A 19,834-nucleotide genomic window follows, 5' to 3' on the forward strand; every position below is an offset into this window, starting at 1 on the left:
TCAGCTTTGTTTTCACATGTGTCTACAGATGGTTAGCTCCAGCCCTGATGACTATGGGAGAAATCTTCCTTAGGTGAAAAAAGCGTAGTGTAGATGCAATATAGTCTTTCCTTGGGGCAAATGGGAATGCAGGATGTGGAGATAATCTATAGATACTTACATACGTATAATGGATTTTTTTCCCCTGTATCTTTCATTTCTTTTATAACTTGAGTTGTATGTGTTAAGTATTTTATAAAATAAATATATTTACTGTTGGTTTAACTGAGAAAACAGAGAGGGAAAAAAAAAAGACAAAAATCTGATAGAAAGGCTCTAGATATTTTCTTGGCTTGCAGATATCTTCTTCAGTGCCGTTTCCATGGCAATTATTTATAGTGCCTGGAGGGAGTGAAGTGCAGGTCACAGATCTGCAGAGCTACAGTAGGCTCTCAGCCCAGTTAGACAGAATCTGACAACAACAAATGGGAATGTCTCTGAAAGAGCCTCTTCTGCTTTCAGAGGAAAATGTAATCTCTTATAAAAATGTGACTTTGAAAGAAAAATGTTAATCTCTATGGCAGTTTGGGGGTGAAATTGGAACCAAGAGCTGTCGGTTTCCATAATGAAAACAGCTTCAAACTCTCTTCCCTCCATTCCCCCTCCCCTTACTGCTTGAAGTCGTTAAGGGTTTTGTCACATTTATTAGAGCAGAATTCTAAGTACCATTCTGGATAATCACCATATATTCCAGTTTGGCTGATTATTTTACCTCTTGAATGTCTACCTACTGAAACAGCACAACAGGCAAATCTGGCAAATGCTATGGATATTGTGATTCATCAGTGAGCATATTCTGCATTTTATTTACATCAAAATATATTTTATATAAAATATCTAAGTGTATATGAATGTTTTAATATATTTATGTATGTGTTGATGTACCTTACATATATGTATATTTTTTTCTTCTCCAACAGTTATATAATTTTTGTGATACATTATATAACTGTTTGTGTGACAGCCTTTTGTGGAAATGAATGCTTCCTATAAAGAATTTGCAAAGAGGGTTGAACAGATACATGGACTGCAGTTTGAATTAGAGCATCAATCTTTCAGTTTGTCACAAATAACTTGGCAATATTAATGCAACGTTAAGGAGTTTCTTACCCCTTTCTGTCAAGAAAAGACCCCTAGGGCCATTTGATTCACACAGTGCACAGCCCAGCCCACACTGAATACAAAGATACAGAACAAGATGGTGACGAGGGTATTGAAGCCTGTGTTGATTTGCAATCAGAACTGTGTAAAATGCGATGCAGCTGGATGTGGCACGTTGGTCATTAGTTCTCAAATACAATGCATAAAGGTTAATTTAAGCAAGGCGATTGTATGACCAAGGCAGAGGTCCTTCCATGAGCATTTGTGTTTCAGCTGTTCATAGCTGGCCTTCTGCAGGCAAGGTTTAGTTGACTGTATTTTCTGTTTGCAGTTCCCACACCTTAAGTCTCTTATTGGTCTATTAGCAAATAAAGTGAAAATGTTTTCATTTTTTTAAAAGAATTTTGAAACCAAAAGAAATTGTTATTCTCATAATCAAATTTTTTTTTTTTCTTTCTTCCTAGTTTATTAGAAAATAATGAATACTCCGTATACTCTTCAAAGATTGGGATATGCCATGGAGTTACCTTTGGCCTCGGCAGGCTCTCTGTGAACCAGAGAACAGTGGAAATAGCTACTGTATAAGAGTGTGTGACCAGGCATTGTTTTCTTCCATTTTGTTGGAGAAAGGCAGGGTGTTCAATATGATGGTAAGTCACTTCAGAATGACTTTATCTGTATTCCAGGAAAAGAATAAATGCATGAGAAAGATAATGAAATCAAGTATCCTAATAATTATTTTTGTTAGGATGGCAAACACTAAAAATGTTTAGACTTCTCTTTTTTTTCCTCTCATACATATTTGTAGATACTGTTGTACAGTGCATTTCCAGTAGCTCAAAAATGTCATTGGGAGTGAATATTAGTAATCACTTTGAAGTGTTTATCCGGCAACTTGACACATGTAAATCCAATTCAAATTGTTTCGGCCACAAACCCTGGCTTTACGTCTTGCTTACAACTATTTTTCAGATTTAGTTTAGTGTCCGAAAGGTTCTGCCTACTGTGAAGTGATATGCTGTCCTGTAACTTCTTAGCCAAATGAACTCTGAAAATTTGGAAATATTGAAGGATATTGAAGACATGCCATGTCTGCTGGTTATGTCAAGAAAGTAACTTTTACGATGTTCTCAGTGCAGTGACATGATTCATTATTGCAGATGAAATTTCTTTTGGTTTGGGTCTTTTTGTTTCTTTCTTTTTTTTTTTTTTTTAACAGAAAGTTAACTTTTTATCATTTTAAAGTTGTTTAGGGGGGAAAAAATTATGTATCTCACTGATCCTTTTATTTATCTTCATTTGACTGACATAGTATAATATGAGCTCATGTAGTCTGTGTGTCTCTCCTCATCATAGCTTCTCAGAGACAAAAAAATATTGAATTTCCAATTCCATACAAGTGTTGTGACAAGGTCTCTCTACTCAACCATCCCCCTCACTCCCTTTCATATATCTATTATTATATTTTTTTTTAATTTGGAAGATAACTCTTCAAATTAGCGCAGTGTTTCCAACACTTCAATAAAGTAGACCTCTTTACCACTCAGGTGTAAAAATCTTAGAGGCTGGGGGTTAAATATTAAGCACAGCCTAGAAATTCAGCACTCACCTCATTAATCCATTTGAAACCATCTGCCATAAAAATATGCAATATGCCACATTACTTTTTTCCCCCCTTTGGCATCTGCCAATTAATTTTTAATCTCCAAGAAATGTGTTGTTGAATTCAGTAATTTTGTGGCTGTGCTTTTGTCAGTTTGAATATCTTGGCTGGTATTTATTAAGATTGCTTCCATTAAAAGAGACTCAATTTGAAATCTTTTCTCTATGGCAGTATACAATTCTTCCCTTGGTGTCATCTTTTCTTGTTGGGATGGACTGTTCTGAACAGCAGTGTGCATAAAGCTGTTCTCCCTAGGAGATACTCATGAGGAAAAAAAGAACAAAACAAAAACAGCCCATATGCTTCCTTCTTGTTCCAAATGTGTTCAGATTCCCACAGTCGTATGAAATGGATATGGAATTAAATATCTTAAATATGCTGGGATCTGCCCATACATGTTGTGCTCGATTCCTATAGGTGTGGACTGAACATAGAGAGCAGTAAGAGTTGTGAGCCTTTCCCGACAGGTGTGGTCAATAGTAGATTGAGTACTTGTAGTGCTTCAGATTGTCTAGAAGAGAGTAAACCTGTATGCATTTCTGAGACATCATACTGTTACAGGCTGAATGCCAGACTCTGTCTCGCTAACTGTGGTAAGAGATTCAGCAGATGATAATTTCATCTGTTATTACCTATGGTGGTGTTATGAAGATGTGTACTAGTTACCTCTCAAAGGCTTAGTTTTACATTGATGGGAATAATTGTTGTAAGAAAAAGCACTAATGTGCCATTATGGCTGCCTGAGCAGGGCATACTCAGGTATTTCAATATTCCTTCTTGACATTCAGTAGTATCCTTTTGAATAGCTGCTGAAAAGAAACCTTATTTTTCTTCACAACAAACAGGATGGACTATTTAACTTTTCTAGACGTGTTCATTTATTACTTTTTCTCATGCTTTGAAGCTCTTTCTTGGTAGGAGGAGGATTATGTCAATGACAGTCTTCTGAAAAATAAATTCACAGCAGAGAATTAATTAACAATATTGGTTTTGCTGCTGGTCTTTTATACAAGCTCGTCCAGCCTTCTAGAAAACCGTTTTTTGCTTTTGCAGATGGAAACAAAGTGATACTGTTTCTGACTAAATTTTGTGCTCAAATTCCCATGCATATAATTGCAATGAGAATTTGCGAATTGCTTGCTGATTATTTTCCATCTACAAAAATCCCAAATATAAGCAGTCAGAACCCGCAATATGCATCCCAAGAGAAGCTCTAAAATATTTCATAAGAATGATGCAATATTTTAACCCTATCACATTCTTCTATTCTGATGTTATCCCTATTCTTTCAATTGTATAGCATCTAGATTTGTGTTTAATTATAATAATATTATAGTGAAGCTGGGTGGTTTCAACTCCATTGTCATGAGAATCTTTTGACATAAAATAGCTTCTTATTTATCTTACAAATTACCAAGAGGAGTTTTTTAATTCATAATTGTTAGCAAAGTCGTGGTTTAGTTTAGTGACCATTGTCTGCTCTTTGAAGAGGCTGCTAGAAATGAGTGTCCTGGTTAGCTTTACAGTTACATGAGAAAAGAAAGGGAAGTCTCCTCCGATGAAAACCTGGCAATGAATTGCTTTTTCCTGAGGTGCTAATTGAAGCTCAGCAATGAAAAACAGCAGATTGGCAGTGATTAGTGCAAACTCTCACAAAGAACTGTGCCCACTTCTGAAAATTCTAATAGTCTAAACAGCTTCCTTGGCTTTTGTTTTTCATTGCACCAGATTAATCTCATTATTTTATTTCACTGATGTGAAATAAGTAACAAAAAATGTAGGGTAAATGGTTTCTTTTCAGCTGATGAGTAGCCACGTGCTTATCAACCAAGCAGAAGAGTACAACCCATTAATGTGAATAATGCTTTTAGACTCAGTTTTGCACAGTACTGTCAGTACTGTTTTTTTGGTGGGTTTTTATTGTTGTTGTTGTGATGTGTGGTGGTTTTTTGTGTTGTTTTTTTTTTTTTTTTTTATTTTTATTTTATTTTATTTTTTAATTTAGGCAACCAGGAAGAGTGAGTGTTCTGAAATACATTTCACAGAGATTACTTTATAAATGAATTTAACACAATTGACCCAAATTTCTTAAGAACTCTGAGACTGATATCTCTGATTAAATATTCAGGAGAGATTTGGTTGCTCTGTGCAGTCTCTACTAGCCGTCACCATGCAGTAGCTCTACAGAGACATAAAATACACAACTCTTGAGATTTTCTTGTAGCATTGCAGCTTCACTACTCTTTCTCTAGAGTCTATTTCACAGCAACTTGTGTAGAACCATTGTGAATAAACATCTACTCCTGTGTTTGCATAGCAAATCCATACAAGCACAAATGAAACTAAATGATGATTCTTCTGCATTTATGTACTTGCGAGGGATACTTGTTTCTATAATTATGATTTTATCTTTTTGTGTTTCTAAGATTTTATAGTATCAATGCAGTAGCTTGAACCCATGAGCAAGATGATATACAGTGTACACTGAAGAATTCTAGGCAAATAAATAATCATCTGTCTTTGTCAGGAAGATGTGTTTGAGAGGTAAAGCACTTAGTGTAAGCTAAAGTGACCATAGGTAATGTAACTGAATGGATGTGTCTTGCCTGTTGTCCTGTTGACACTTAAAGCTTGCATTTCTTATTACAATTCCAGGATAATTATGTAACCAGCTCACTGGCATGAAGGGGGTTGGTCAGTCCCCAAACAAAGTATGTTTGCAGTTGAAACCAAATGCAGTCAATGCTCATGGATTATTTTAATTAAGGCTGACACTGAAGGCATGAGAGAAATGTATAGCTAATTCATGTAACTGCCTTCAGCTCAGGTCTGTAATTGTAATTACATATGGAAGTGCACAAAGCAGAATGATTATTTTTTCATATTATGACTCGAGCCTCACTCTGGGCTTTTGCTAAGGACTGTTTTGTATGAGCTATCTGCAAATGGGTATCTGATCATTTGGGGAGCGAAGGCAAAAGTAACAATGGCTGATGCTAAATGAAACCATTCCTTTGGGTGAAGTTGGCTATACAAGCTGATGTATCTTAGTTTTACTAGTCTAGTGATCTAGCTAAGATCAGGAGGATATTTGACCTTTTGAATTGGAATAGAATAGAATATTTAAGTTGGAAGGGGTGTACAATGGTCACCTAGTCCAACTGCCTGACCTCTTCAGGGCTGACATAGGTTAAAGCATGTTATTAAGGGAATTGTCCAAATGTTTCTTAAAGACTCTCAGGTTTGGGACACTGACAACCTCTCTAGGAAGCCTGTTCCAGTGTTTGACCACACTCTCAGCATGGAAATGCTTCCTAATGTCAAGTCTGAATCTCACCTGGTGCAACTTTGAACCATTCGCACAATCTCTTAGACAACAAAACCAGCTAGTTTCCTGTTAACCTTAAAATGTGAATGGAGTATTTTGTTGTCTCAATTTAAAAAGGGAGATTCTCTTGTTACTGCTGTCACTAACCATTAGACATTTATTTTCTAATGATTTTACACATATTGTCTTGAGAGGTTTTAATGTTCATCGATATTAGCTGAATTCTTTTCACTTGTTGCAAAAATATTACCTAGAATGAAAAAAGTAACATAATCGCATCAATTTGATATACAGCAATACATTAACTATACAAAGTTATGTAACCATGGGAAAGAAAAATGTTGACATATATAAGCCCCACTCAGATATATTTTAATGTGGATTTGAGTCGTACACTTTAAGCTTAGTCTGCAACAGACTCTGCTTGATTTGCTGACAGCCTTCTCCCAAAACAAGGAGGTGTTTATGTCAAGTCTGAGTATCCAAAGTGGTATGTGCATTGTGACCATGTTTACTCATGAATGCTTAAGTTCATGCAGTAAATATCATAGTCTTGGAACATTTGTGAGTTCAATGGAAAAACTGCAAAGATTCATCAAATAGAAAATAGGAACAAATTGCTTTCAAGCAGGTGTTGTTGTACAGATTTTCAAGAGCACAGCAGGAGTCTCACTGTCCCCACCTACCCATTCTAATGTTCATGCATGTCACTGTGCACACACAGCATGTGTTGGCCCATCTTCGGTTGTTGCTCTGTACACATAAGCTCATTGTATATACACATCAAAACACTAGAGAAATGCACATAGGGAAGACTTGTAAGAAAAAACCCTGACCCTTGTAATCATTTCAGTGGAAGTAAAAATTGGAGATAGAAGATGCTCTAATTTCTTGGCATCTGGGCTTAGACCTGAATGCTGATCATTTAGATGTTATTGAATGGAGGTTTTCCTTCCAGTCTTCAGCTGGATGCAATTATATTTCTATCATCTTTCATTTTAATCTGTCATGAATTTTTTTATCTTACTAAATATGAAAGCAGAAGGAAGGAGAAACATCTGCTATAGAAAATATTCTGAATTGCAGTTTAGCAAGCTTATGAATCCTTTAGGCTTATCACTTGTACAACGCTGTGTGGGTGGCACACTGTCAAGTGAAGACAGCATGGTGGAAGAACCCTGTATGGAAACAGGTTTTTTTTAATGGTAGTGAAAATATTAAAAAAAAAAAAAAAGGAGGGAAAGGGCCTGATATGGAGGATGAGAGTGGCATGTTGGGCACAAATTAGCGTGTGGATTTAGACAGATATGCCATGATTAAAAATCCATGTGCTTAATCCAGCGAGTCTTTATTAGAGTTCACTACCATCATGTGGCAAAATTCCAACTGAGAACTTTGGACTGGTTTAAATTAATAAATATTAAATTATGGATCTCAGGGAATTTGCCTTGTATTTTTAAAATCTAAATTTCTCATGCTGTTCTATCAACCAGGATTTGAAAGGATTTGAAAACTCAACTGTGCTTTTTCCAATGATTCTGTTGTTGTTATTTTCAGCTCTTTTGTTAATGCTTCCACCTGCCTTTAATATTGCTACATTAACCAGCTGGGTCTCTAGCTAACTCTCAGGAAATATTAACAGAAAGTGTTTGAGAAATGGATGATTTGGCTGTACAAAATACATATTGTGGGCTCTGACAGAATGTAAAAGATTGTGCTTGTTACCAGAACACTTCTGATTTCCAATATAAATGCCAGCTAATAAGTTTGTTCCAAAGACCTGCCTGCCAAATATGTTAGATTTGGAAAAGAAGTTTTCCTGCAATTGCTGTATGCTTAGCCTGCCTGTCATTATCCCCCTCAGCACTTTTTTCAATGATTGTGCATTTTACACAAGTGCAAAAGAGAAGCAATTTAAAAGGCTCTTTGTATATAAGATACTCTACAGGCAACTCACCTCCTGGATATTAAACAATGCTGCATTTGTGACAATTTTCTCCCCTGCATGTAACGTTTATTCCACAAAAGACATGATTGTGGAGATAGAGTTCTTATTTGCTGATGCATTAGTTAAAGTGAATGAAGTGATTTTCTCTACAGTTTAAACCAAGCTGAGCAGTTTTTAAGAACAGCAATTTCTTTACAGCAGGGCAGGAAATTGTTTTGCAGTCCTATAAACAATCACTATTTAAATACCTTCTTTATCATAATGAAATTTGAACCCTTGAAATTATTAATGAACTTATATTGTGGAATAAAAAGCATAAGCTTTCTTGAATATCCATAGAGATTTTTCAATTTCTCTTAAACAAAAAATCTGTTAGGAGTTTCTTTTCCAGAAAATGTTTTAGTTCTGACGATGCTATGTTTGTAATTGAAAATATTTAGTCAAATAATTCTCATCTAACTCCAGTACAGACTTTACCCCTATATCTGTTTCTGATCCAGTCAGTACTAGATTTGTTTACTTCAGTTTAATTAAAAAGACAATATAGAACTTTTGTCACATTTTAAATGACTTCAGTAAACTGAGCAGACCCACTGTTTTATTGATCTTTGCAACAGTGTAGTCACCAAAATATTACAAAGAAAACTTCCATAAGAGCTTTCACATTGGCACTGTGCTGAATTATCTTGGGCGTGCTGTGCCTATCTTGATAGTAAACCACATGCTGATTACCAGAATGCTAATGCTTGACACATACAAAGTAATTTAAGGATCAGAATGTAATCCTCTCTATAACAGAGAGCATGGGTCCCCCTGCACTCCACAATTTTGCTCATGTGAGTAAATGTCCTCACAAATAACTAAATAGGCACTTAAAATTTTAATGGCAGGTGTGTCTTGAGACTAGCAACTCCCATGGCTGATGTGACGACTCAGACACACCAGCTAACAGCCAGAATTACTGAGCAGTAAGGAGATACACACCATACTCAGCGCTGGCCACCTAATGGAACTGCTCGCTGAGCTGTTGGATCTCCACAGGGTCCTGGTATCATTCATGGAGAGAGGTCAGATCTTCTGAGCACCATGTTTGAGGCAGGACCTCAGGTGCTCAGAATTCGCAGCTGTACAAACCTGCATTTTTCCATTGACTGTAGCAAGTTTAGGATGATCTGGTAGAGTTAGCAGCTCCAAGGTGAGGGAATAAATATACCTATATGGATTACCAGGCATCCAGCTGCAGAAGACCCTGACAAGCTGAGGGCCTTGAAGGCTTTGTCAGCAAGGTCCCAGGAGAGCAGAGCCCTATGGCAGTTTGTGCACAGGTGATACAGTGTGATTGCACTTTGTAGGCAACTTATACAGTACAGGAGCAGTTTCTCTGGGCATTCACTGTCTATATGAGCTATTGCTGTATCTCTTATCTGAGACACAGGCTGGGTCCTGGAGGCCTTTGTCATGTACTATGAAACAACTCATTTTCTCATTATATAGTCTGCAGCTTGGCATGGCTTCATGTTCTTCAAGGTCACTAACTGGGACTGCTAGTTTAGTTTTCAGATCCTTGCCAGTGAAAACAAAAGAACTAGAATTACAGTTATATTCTCTGTGTATTGTGTAGCTATATACTGTGGCCTGAAACCCACCTACATGCAGAAGGTCTCCCACAACTAGCTCTAAATTCTCTGTTCTGCTACAGCAGTATTTCTGCTAGTTCAATTCATAAAGTCCATCAGCTGTCATAATTTTTTCCTGACTTGTTTTTAAATTATGGTATTTGTAAAAAAAGTGAAACTTCAGGGTCTCACTTAAGTGTTCATGTAAGAAGCATCACTTAAGCATTTTACAGGGGACTGGTTGTGTGAAGTAGGACAAGGAAGTGTCAAACATGCCAAATGTGTTCTGCTTCAGAAATTCTTCATGTTTCTGAGGCAGCAGTGCTTGGTTTGCATGGCAATGTTGGATTCTGGCTGACTCCTTTAGACTCACTCCTATGGCTCCTTTGGGCACTACCCCATGCTTATGCCGTGCTGATTGTGACAAGGGGATGATTTTTTCAAGGAGTATTGTAGTGTCTGAATGTAAGGACACTTTGTCAGGCTCCACGGGCTCTAGTTTCAGTAGGTTCTCTTCAAAATACACTGCACTAGTACGGACCATAAACTCAAGGTTCTCAGACATATTGATAACAAATTTTCTGTCAAAGAGTGATATTTAATGAATGTTTTGCTGTTTTCACAGTATCACAGTATCACAGTATGTTTGGGATTGGAAGGGACCTCAAAAGATCATCTAGTCCAATCCCCCTGCTGGAGCAGGAACGCCTAGGTGAGGTCGCACAGGAAGGTGTCCAGGCGGGCTTTGAATGTCTCCAGGGAAGGAGACTCCACAACCTCCCTGGGCAGCCTGTTCCAGTGCTCTGTTACCCTCACTGAGAAGAAGTTCTTTCTCAAATTTAAGTGGAACCTCTTGTGTTCCAGCTTGATCCCATTGCCCCTTGTCCTATCATTGTTTGCCACTGAGAAGAGCCTGACTCCATCCTCGTGGCACTCACCCTTTATATATTTATAAACATTAATAAGGTCACCCCTCAGTCTCCTCTTCTCCAAACTAAAGAGGCCCAGCTCCCTCAGCCTTTCTTCATAAGGGAGATGCTCCACTCCCTTAACATAATATTATAACATAATATTTTGTAGGTGTGACAAATGAAATGGATTTAATTTATCTAATGGACACCACGGGTCAGAATCTGTTCCTCTTGGCTTAGAATTAAAATATTAGGGAGAGGATTTCATGTAAATCCTTACTTAAGGGTGTTAAAGATTAAAGTGAGTTCTGATTAGCATAAATCTTTCAATCTCTGCTCCCTGGTCCCTATAGCTGCCCTCAGGTACCATCTCTTAAGAAACAGCACAGAGAGATTTTATTAGTTGATCAGAGCTTGTTGGGATAGCCCACTGTGAAAAGCAAATTGCTTGTGATTTTAGGCTATGTGGCACCCTGAGCAGGAAATGACAATCACTGTGCATTTGCCAAGTGCATGGGAAAGTCCAGTAATGACTAAATCTTGTGAAATAATTCTGATCTTTTCTTCTTTGTTGGATCTTTCCCTTCAGATAATGTTTTTTAGTTTTTCTTGAGCTGAAATTCATTAGTTTCAAAGTTAATGCAAATTCAGGTATCTAAATAAAAAAGCCCCAGGTCTGAAAATGTGGAGCGTTTTTCTTTACTGGGAGAACAACTTACTAATTAAATATCTAAAAGTGGGCTTCCATGTTAGTATTGTTGAGATTTCAGAGCTTTGGCACAAAGTTGTATCAGTATTGAAACAATATTAATGATCTTGAAATGTTAAAGAACATTATTTTTTATACTACACAGTCAAGTGTGATATTGCCATGGAGATCTTATGGCAAAGTACTTCATTGAAATATAAATGCTCTTGTTACTTTAGCTCTGATCACTCCTGTGGTTATGAAGAAGAGAAGGAAAAACACATTGCAGGCTCACAAAAGCTGAAGGGAAAACCTTTTCTCATCAGAGTTCTGGCTTTTCAAATGAATTTGATATAAGGTGTGTACTGTGAAGAATTCTGTTTTAACTAGCTCTTAACATTAAGGTTTTTAAAATAGTTTCCTTCTGCATAAGACATTTTAACAACACCAAATGATTTTAAAAAATAATAATTTCAGGCTGTGTCATTGTGGATGGATGAATATCTGTCATTGTGTATGACAGGCACCTACTCTTAGAGAGCTGTCAGGCTTGTGCTTTTAGTGTTATTGTTTCCAAGAAAGACTGCTGTTGTTAGGAGAGTTTTTGTGGTAGAAGGTAGAAGAGAGAATGCATTTAAGATCTCTATTTTAGCAAAGCTGAGATTTCATGTGACAGGGTACTAAGTAACTGTATTCATAAAGTACCAGTCACAATTTTTAATGTTAATTTTTGGAAGGGAATATTGAAGTATTGAAAGCCTTGATGTTGCCGTCAACATTGCATCTGGTTTTCTATTGTGTTGTACTTTTTGTAATAATTTGTGAAACATGTATTCAAAATCTGTGGTAGTTACTGTTGATATCTGCTGTGTGACAGTGAGAGAGACTGTAAAAAGTGTAGGGAAAAGGAGAATTGCTTATCTTTTTGTTTAGAGACTGCATGGTATCCATGCCTTATTTCCTTATTCTGGCAACACTGGGAACAATACTAGTATGTAGGATTATTCAAACATATAGTAATCCTTGTCTAGAAATTTATATTTGGATTGCAATGTTTTAAATCACCTTACAGCTCAATGTCAGATATCAATGGCTGTCTCCTGGGCACTACAGTTTTCTGTCAATTGTATGAATTCTCACTTGTAGGTGACATACAGTATTTTAATGACAACATGTGAGGAGCACACTCTGATAAAGGACAGTGGACAACATACTACTGCAGTTTTGCATGCTGAAATCACAGCTACACTTCTTTTTTCCAATGCTAAAGTCGATAGGAAGTGGTATCTAAGTGAGGTGGACGGAAGGTGTGCTGTGGGAGTGCTGTTCTGGCCCTGATTTTCCAGCCATGCTGCTTTAACTGAAGCTACTCAGATTTTTACCGCTGATGGGAGAAAATTATATCCATTAATTATTTTCTGGTTTATGCTTGACTACCTCTGTTTGCCATTTCACAGCAGTCTGTTTATGCCTGTACATGGGCCCTAGCCTGTCCTTTGTGGATGAGATCTGTGGAGATACATTATGAAATCTGTGTTAGCCTCTGGAAGTGTTTAAAAAGCTCTAGAAATGGAACGTCATATCTAAATGAGCCATCTGGTCTGCCAAAGAAATAACTCACCTTAGTAAGTGTTCTATTTAGAACCACTGAATAAAAATAATAGTATGTGTTATTCTAAAAGTAAAGGGCAAACATGAAAAATCACCCTGAGAAAAACAGAATAAAGTTTTAAGTGAAAAAAACACACCCACACTCCTACTATATATTGACCTTGATGTCTTCATGTTTTTTTGTAATGTAAATGAAAGTAGGTGACCAACATGAGTTAAGATTTGTTCTCTTTGGAAAAGAACAGATTTTTACAAAGTTTTGAGTGATTTTAGTGTGAAATTCACTGCTGAAAAGCAAGAAAAAATGTAGTATGCTGAAGAGAAAGAAGCAAAATTCTTCACTCTCACATTTCAGTGTGGAAATATTCTGCTAGAAAGTGGGAACTTTTAATCATGGCTGTCTCCCTGTATTGAATGACAAGCCATCTGCAAACCATACTTCTGGAGGTTATGGTATTGAATCTTGTGATCAACATTGCCAGTGGAAACAAGGGGTTAGGATGAAGCTGGCAGCTTTGAAGATGGAGTAGATGGAGAGATAAACAAAACAAAACAACAAAACTAAAACAAACAAGCAAAAAACCAAACCAAAACAAAACACCAAAAGAGAAATACTTTCATCAGTTATATGAAAATGTTGTCTTTGTTTTGCTTTTGTGCTGTGTAGAAATGAGTGAGGAAGCCACAGGGAAAGCAAATGTGACTTCAGTCCATTCATTATGAAAATACGTAAAAACATTTTTGTCTTTAGCTAATTAGAGGTAGAAACCATTTTAATAACTAATACCAGTTAAAAGATAACAAATGTTGAGTTTTGTAGTTATAACCACAAAAATTAATCCCAGGACAGATGTGATTTTAAAATACAAACCCATGATAAAAATATTAAATGTTTCATTAAATTCTGAAACATCTCCTAAAAATGAAAAATGATAAAGAGTACATAAATAATATTACTATGGGACATCTTACCCCACATTAAATCAATATTCTACACAGACAATAGCTAATGGTGATTATGTCAGACCAAGGTAGAAGGTACTAGACTTCTATAACAACATTAAATCTGCATATCTTCGCATGCTCTTCTTATAAGACTTTTTTTTTTTTTTCCTTTAATACAAAGTTGTCTACAGGGTTGATATAAGTATTTTTGGCAAATATTGCTTTAGTGGTCTTAACACTGAGTCTGGGTGAAAGACTGAAGGATTTTGTGTTCACTCTCTTACACTCATTTAGAAAAAATATATTATTTTCTTCTTCTTTTAAGCTTATTTAATTTGGGATATTACAAAATTTAAATCTCAATCTCTGGTTCATCCTATATTGTGGGTGAGATAAGGCATGTGATGGGCATACTCCCTGTCCTCCTAATGGTGAATTCTAATGGTATATTCAAATGTAATTCTATAGAGTTGCAGGCTGTGGTTATTCTCTGTTTTTCCAGTGTGATTTTATTGACACATTGGCTGTGAAGAGTGAAGTTATTAATTGTTGTATTTTATAAGGATGTTTAGCACTGGTGACACATGCTATAGGTATGCGATTTGAATAGCTGCTGTTTGAGATTTCCAGACACATGAATGTTTTCCTAGTAGAACCAACTGGGTTTCTGGGAATTCAGCTAATTTTCCAGGGAAATACCAAACAGGTTTTAGAAAAATGAACTTGCTTTGTTTCTTTAATTTGTATGAGTTTTGTATTTTAGCAATCATAGGACTTTACAGTTTATATTTACTTTTAATCTAGTTTATATTTTGATGAAGCTCTGTCTTTTTAACAGTAACTGGTTGAAATAATTTTTTGTAAATCTTTAATTTGTCAGGCACTCAAATGCTTTTAACATTGTTTTGCTGCTCCAAATGAGATACAAAAAAAAAGAGGTTTTTAATGATTTGTGTTTCCCAAGTTACCTTTTAATGGCTTTTTACAGGAAGATCCATAAACAAGGTCTCATTTGGAATTAGAAAAAGGAAGTTAGCAGTAATATTTTGGTGCAATTCTAAAGCAGTCTGCATTTTCAACCATTGGGAGCCATGCAGAAATATAATGTTAACTTTGATTATTTTTATTCCTGGTGCCTTTCCTTTGGGTGCTTTCCAATTGCACTTTGGAGTGAAAGTTATCACCAGAGTAATATGGTTCATCAGAGGTATCACAAAGTATCTGTGTTTGTTCATTTGCAGCTGACATGGAAGAAAACTATGGCTTTATGCCATGCTTGTCTATGGAGAGGTGCAATGAGATATTTAAGGACAGCTGTTTTACGAAGCCTTAACATATTCATAGTGGCAGCTGCAGTTTGCAAGAATATAAGAGCAGCAGTGCTGTGTGTCTTGAAGAAGAAAGTTTTTCTCATCCTCCCATCCATGACCAAAATGTAGATGACAATAAATTGCATAGAATAATGTTGGAAAATCACATAGTAGATGTTCTCGCAAGGGCTCAAGTCAGTAAAAGGTGGCTCTGGTTTAGGATATCACAATCATTTAACATGGCTGTGTTAAATCCAGTTTGCATCAGGCCCTGTGTATTACCACAAAGACATTGTTTGAGAACCCTCTGGACATTTGAGTAGCTGAGATTTTTCTTATGTTATTGTATTGATTTTTCTGCTTGGTCTTCCATATCCTGAGATATTTTTCTCCATCAAACCATTCTAGCACTAATTCTTGCAACACTTTTGTTTTCACTTTAAAGTGCCAGTCAGTCCTGATGAGAAGATACACAAGCACATAGGATTATTCATCTCGAAGAAATTTATAAATGTCAAGAAAACAAAATATGGTACATTAACCATGTGTTGTATATGCCAACTGTAGCCAACAGTAAAGACAGAATCCGTGATTTACAGATATGTTGATTCTTATATGTCTCTTGCAATAGATAATCACAAACACTGGATGTACATTGTTCCCAGCTTAGATTTCAGCTAAAGCATCTATAAAAATTTGTTGGTAGAATTGTAGGAAGATGCATTTTAATTGCTGTTTTTGTATTGTGCTGCTTGTTGTAACTCAAATACTTGGTGATATAATCATTTCAGCCACCAGGTGGATGTGCAGCCGTCGGTCTGTTCTGCCATCAGCCAGGCTGCTGCTATGATGCTGCCTAGAAAGAGTTATTTTTCAGCCAATGCCTTTCTTCTTTCAAACTGTCCAGTGAGTTTCAGAAATCAGTTCTTTGGCTCAGATCATTTTGTGAATGTGCAGTAGATATTCCCCGTCATCAGGTGAGCTCGTTGGAAAGGGCAGAGCTACTCCATCACAGATTGTACTTTTGCTTTGGTTTCAAGCAGAAATCTGCTTTTATCAGTAAGCTTTCTTTTTCCATCACACTATAATACAGTATTTTTTTTTTTTTAATTGCAGAGGATATAAGCTAGGTATCATGGGCTGCTTTATTTCTTTCTGATAAACCACCTTTCCAGGAGCATTTTCCAGGAGTGGAATCTAGACAACTGCTGCCATTTGGCTACATTGACATATTCATCAGCTGCACTTGCATTTAGGGTAGTAAAAGTCTGAAAGCCACTTGAATGTCACTTAGATTGAGTTCAGGTTTGATCAGCTTTAGCCATGTTTTGATGTTTCAGATGCCTAAGTTAGTAATAAAACACAAGAAGTCCTGCACTTATACCAGTTTATTATTATCTTAGTCATATAGGGTATCTGTTAACTGCATTTCAGCTGTATGTTAGAATTCATTATGACACAGCTTATGCAGAGGTATATCATAGTCTCCTGAATAGCCCCTGTATAGCATTGATTAAAGCTCCGAATTTTCATTTCATAAAGGAAAGCACATTTTGATTTCATTTTGTTTTAGAACAAAAAAACTTTTAAAACTTTTTCTACATAATGGAAATTCATATTTCAGTTTTACCATTTGATTTCAGGATTTTGGAAAGGTATTTTAAAGTATATCCTCCAGCTATTTTTAGTACATCCTGAAATAATGGACATATATATATATATATATATATATGTATGTATATACTTATACAAGAATAAAAATCTAAAATAGCAAACATATAAATTGAAGTCTAAACAACAATTGGGAATGTATATTTATTTATTTATTTATTTATTTATTTATTTATTTATTTATTTTGTCAGACCCTTTATTTTTCTAAAAAGAAGTTTTGACAGGAGAAGTTAACTTGTTTCATACTGAAGTGACAAATTTTACTTGGAATCACCCAAATCAGAGTTTCACTGTTTTGAATGCTAATGATATTCCAAGTAAATTTTAAAGGCAAATGTAGTTTACTATGTTGCTGTCCTGTATCTATAGCATGGTAGTAGATCACCTACTTAAATAAAATGCTCTTCGAGTGCTTCAGAATAACCCTCAAGATTAATTCTGTGTTGTGTCTCATAAGTACAATATGAAAGTGTCACTGCTATGTTCATTTACATGTCAACAAAACATCAAAAACTCAGGTGTGCATTTTCCTTTTCAATATTGCCTTGTCATGGAGATGACATATTACCTTTCCTTGTGACAATGGCAGTCCTTAGGGTCTGCCATCAAGGCTACTATTTCTTTGGGTTCAGCCTGTAACAGGACAGAAGTTACTTAAAAGTACTGTGGTGAACCTATGATGTCCAGCTGTCTGGTCTGGATACAAGATTTGGGAGCAGGTTGTGGCAAGGAATCTGTGTAACAATGAGTTTTGCTGGAAGCGACTTGGCAAATGACATTTAGATTTACTAGCCTTCAAGCTTGCTTCAACATCCAGACGTGGCAAATCCAGTGAAGGGGCACTTAGTGCTTTTTCTACCTCCATCTGCCTGAGCTATGTCTTGTGGGGTAAAAAAACTGTATTGCTGCATGAAAAACTGGCTGGTTGTCTGAGTCCAAAGAGTTGTGGTGAATGGAGTTAAATCCAGTTGGCAGCTGGTCACGAGTGGTGTTCCCCAGGGCTCAGTATTGGGGCCAGTTCTGTTTACTCTCTTTATCAATGATCTGGATGAAGGGATAGAGTACACCCTTAGTAAGTTTGCAGAAAACACCAAGTTGGGTGGAAGTGTTGGTCTGCTGGAGGGTAGGAAGGCCATACAGAGGGATCTGGACAGGCTGGATTGATCGGCTGAGGCCTGTTGTATGAGGTTCAACAAGACCAAGTGCTGGGTCCTGCATTTGGGTCACAACAATCCCAAGCAGTGCTACAGGCTTGGGGAAGAGTGTCTGGAAAGCTGCCTGGCAGTAAAGGACCTGGGGGTGTTGATTAACAGCTGTAATGATAGTGACGTACTCCATTGTGGGTGCTTCCTTTCACGGGAATTTTTCAGTTCTTTGTGTGTTTGAATTGTACTTGGCTGAAATTCTTTGTGTAAGGTACAATCCAGTAGCCTCTAAAACTGGTGGGTTAGATCCACACTGCAGACAATGAAGAAAAAAAAAAAAAGAAAAAAAAAGAAAAATTGCAGGCATGGTGCATGGAAAGATGTATGGAAAACATATAAGAGTGGAAATGAATGCCTTTAACACCCAGTGATGACAGAAGCCTGACTATAGAAACTGACAATGACCCATTGTTTATATTTAGACAGGGAAACAAATGTATATATGTATAAATTACTATTTTACAGGTATTCATAGTCTACCTATATAAAATGAAATGAAGTTATAAAATTTCATCAGCCTGTCTTCCCCTCTGCACTTTCAGTTATTGCAGGTGACCGCAGGGCATTTCCTTTGAATGGTAACTTCCATCTGTGTATCAGGTTACCAACACATACAAGGCACATAAAATATACAGGGTCTTGATTGCTTTTATTAATTTCAAGATCTTGTCCCCAACAATGGATATTTATTTAACACTGCGATACCTATAGTCCTTCAAAATCTTTTAAGAATACTGTAAGCCTACATTCTCTGCTAGCTCATTGTTTTTAATTGCAATTCAAGCTTTTATTTTTATTTGATACTACAGAACACTGGCTTTTCAGTAAATAATACTATTGACTGATTTCAAAGCTTGAGGACCTGGCTTAGATCCAACCTTATTTTCCTCTTTAAGAACAGGTCATAGAAGTAGGGCACATCAGACTGGGCTCCCAGCAGGGAAATGGAAAATGTGTCACGATTTTTTTTGGGGAATGTGAACAGTGCCTCCTGGCTCATTTCGTTCATTTCTGTAGAATCAGGCACAGGAGCAGGTGACCTGCCTCAAAGTTGTAAAATCAATCTTAATTCATTTTCGAGAGCAGACAAGGATCTGCATTTGAAAGTAGTCATCTGACGTTTAGCTTCTTGACATCACTGTAAGCAGCTGTGCTATATAAGAAATCTCAGAGGAGATATAACTTTTTTGTAGTCAATGTTTGACTTTTTCTGAAAGAGAGAGATATATGAATCATCCCAAACATGTCATTTCAGCCTCTTGTAAGTGGGACCACAGCAACAATGTTTTTAATATTCCTTTCCCTCCCCAGCTCTATCCATATAGCCTTAAAATTCTGAACATGCCCTAGTGCCTATAATGTAAAGACGAAGAGGAATTTTGGTAGCAATAATACAATATTTATAATGTTTAGGAGATAAGTTTTATTAACATGACTATTGAGCATTTTGGTGTGTAAATGCACCAGAAGTGACCAACTCGGAGTTGGGATTTTTGTTGGCTTTGATTCCTGGCATTCAGAGACATGCGTTGGGGATATGCAGAATACTGGAAGAAAGGAGATATACATTGCCTACTGTTGTTTCTCTTCCCAAGCAGATGGGTTAGCATGCAAGCCAAAGTAAATAGTTATGTCTGTAAATCTAAAATAGGGTCTCTGCAAAAATAAGTGGGTAGAGAAAGGAAGTCCAGAAATTTCTGCCCAGTTCGCTGGTTTTTGCCCTCCTTATTTTTTAGTGACTGTTTTAAGTGAAAGAAGCTATTTGTTTTAAAATTTTCATCAAAAAGGAACATTTAT

The 19,834-nt window shown here is 36.5% G+C and overlaps 1 long non-coding RNA gene across 1 annotated transcript in view; it reads left to right on the forward strand.

Annotated features, from left to right (window-relative positions):
* Positions 1-1,613: 1,613 nt before the first annotated feature.
* LOC139828306 (uncharacterized) overlaps positions 1,614-19,834 on the forward strand; it is a 60,376-nt gene continuing 42,155 nt past the window's right edge. The window contains exon 1 of the long non-coding RNA XR_011739778.1: positions 1,614-1,790. This is a non-coding gene — a long non-coding RNA (uncharacterized lncRNA). The remainder of the gene's footprint in view (positions 1,791-19,834) is intronic.

The sequence above is a fragment of the Patagioenas fasciata genome, chromosome 6 (assembly GCF_037038585.1).
Source record: "Patagioenas fasciata isolate bPatFas1 chromosome 6, bPatFas1.hap1, whole genome shotgun sequence".
NCBI lineage: Eukaryota > Metazoa > Chordata > Aves > Columbiformes > Columbidae > Patagioenas > Patagioenas fasciata.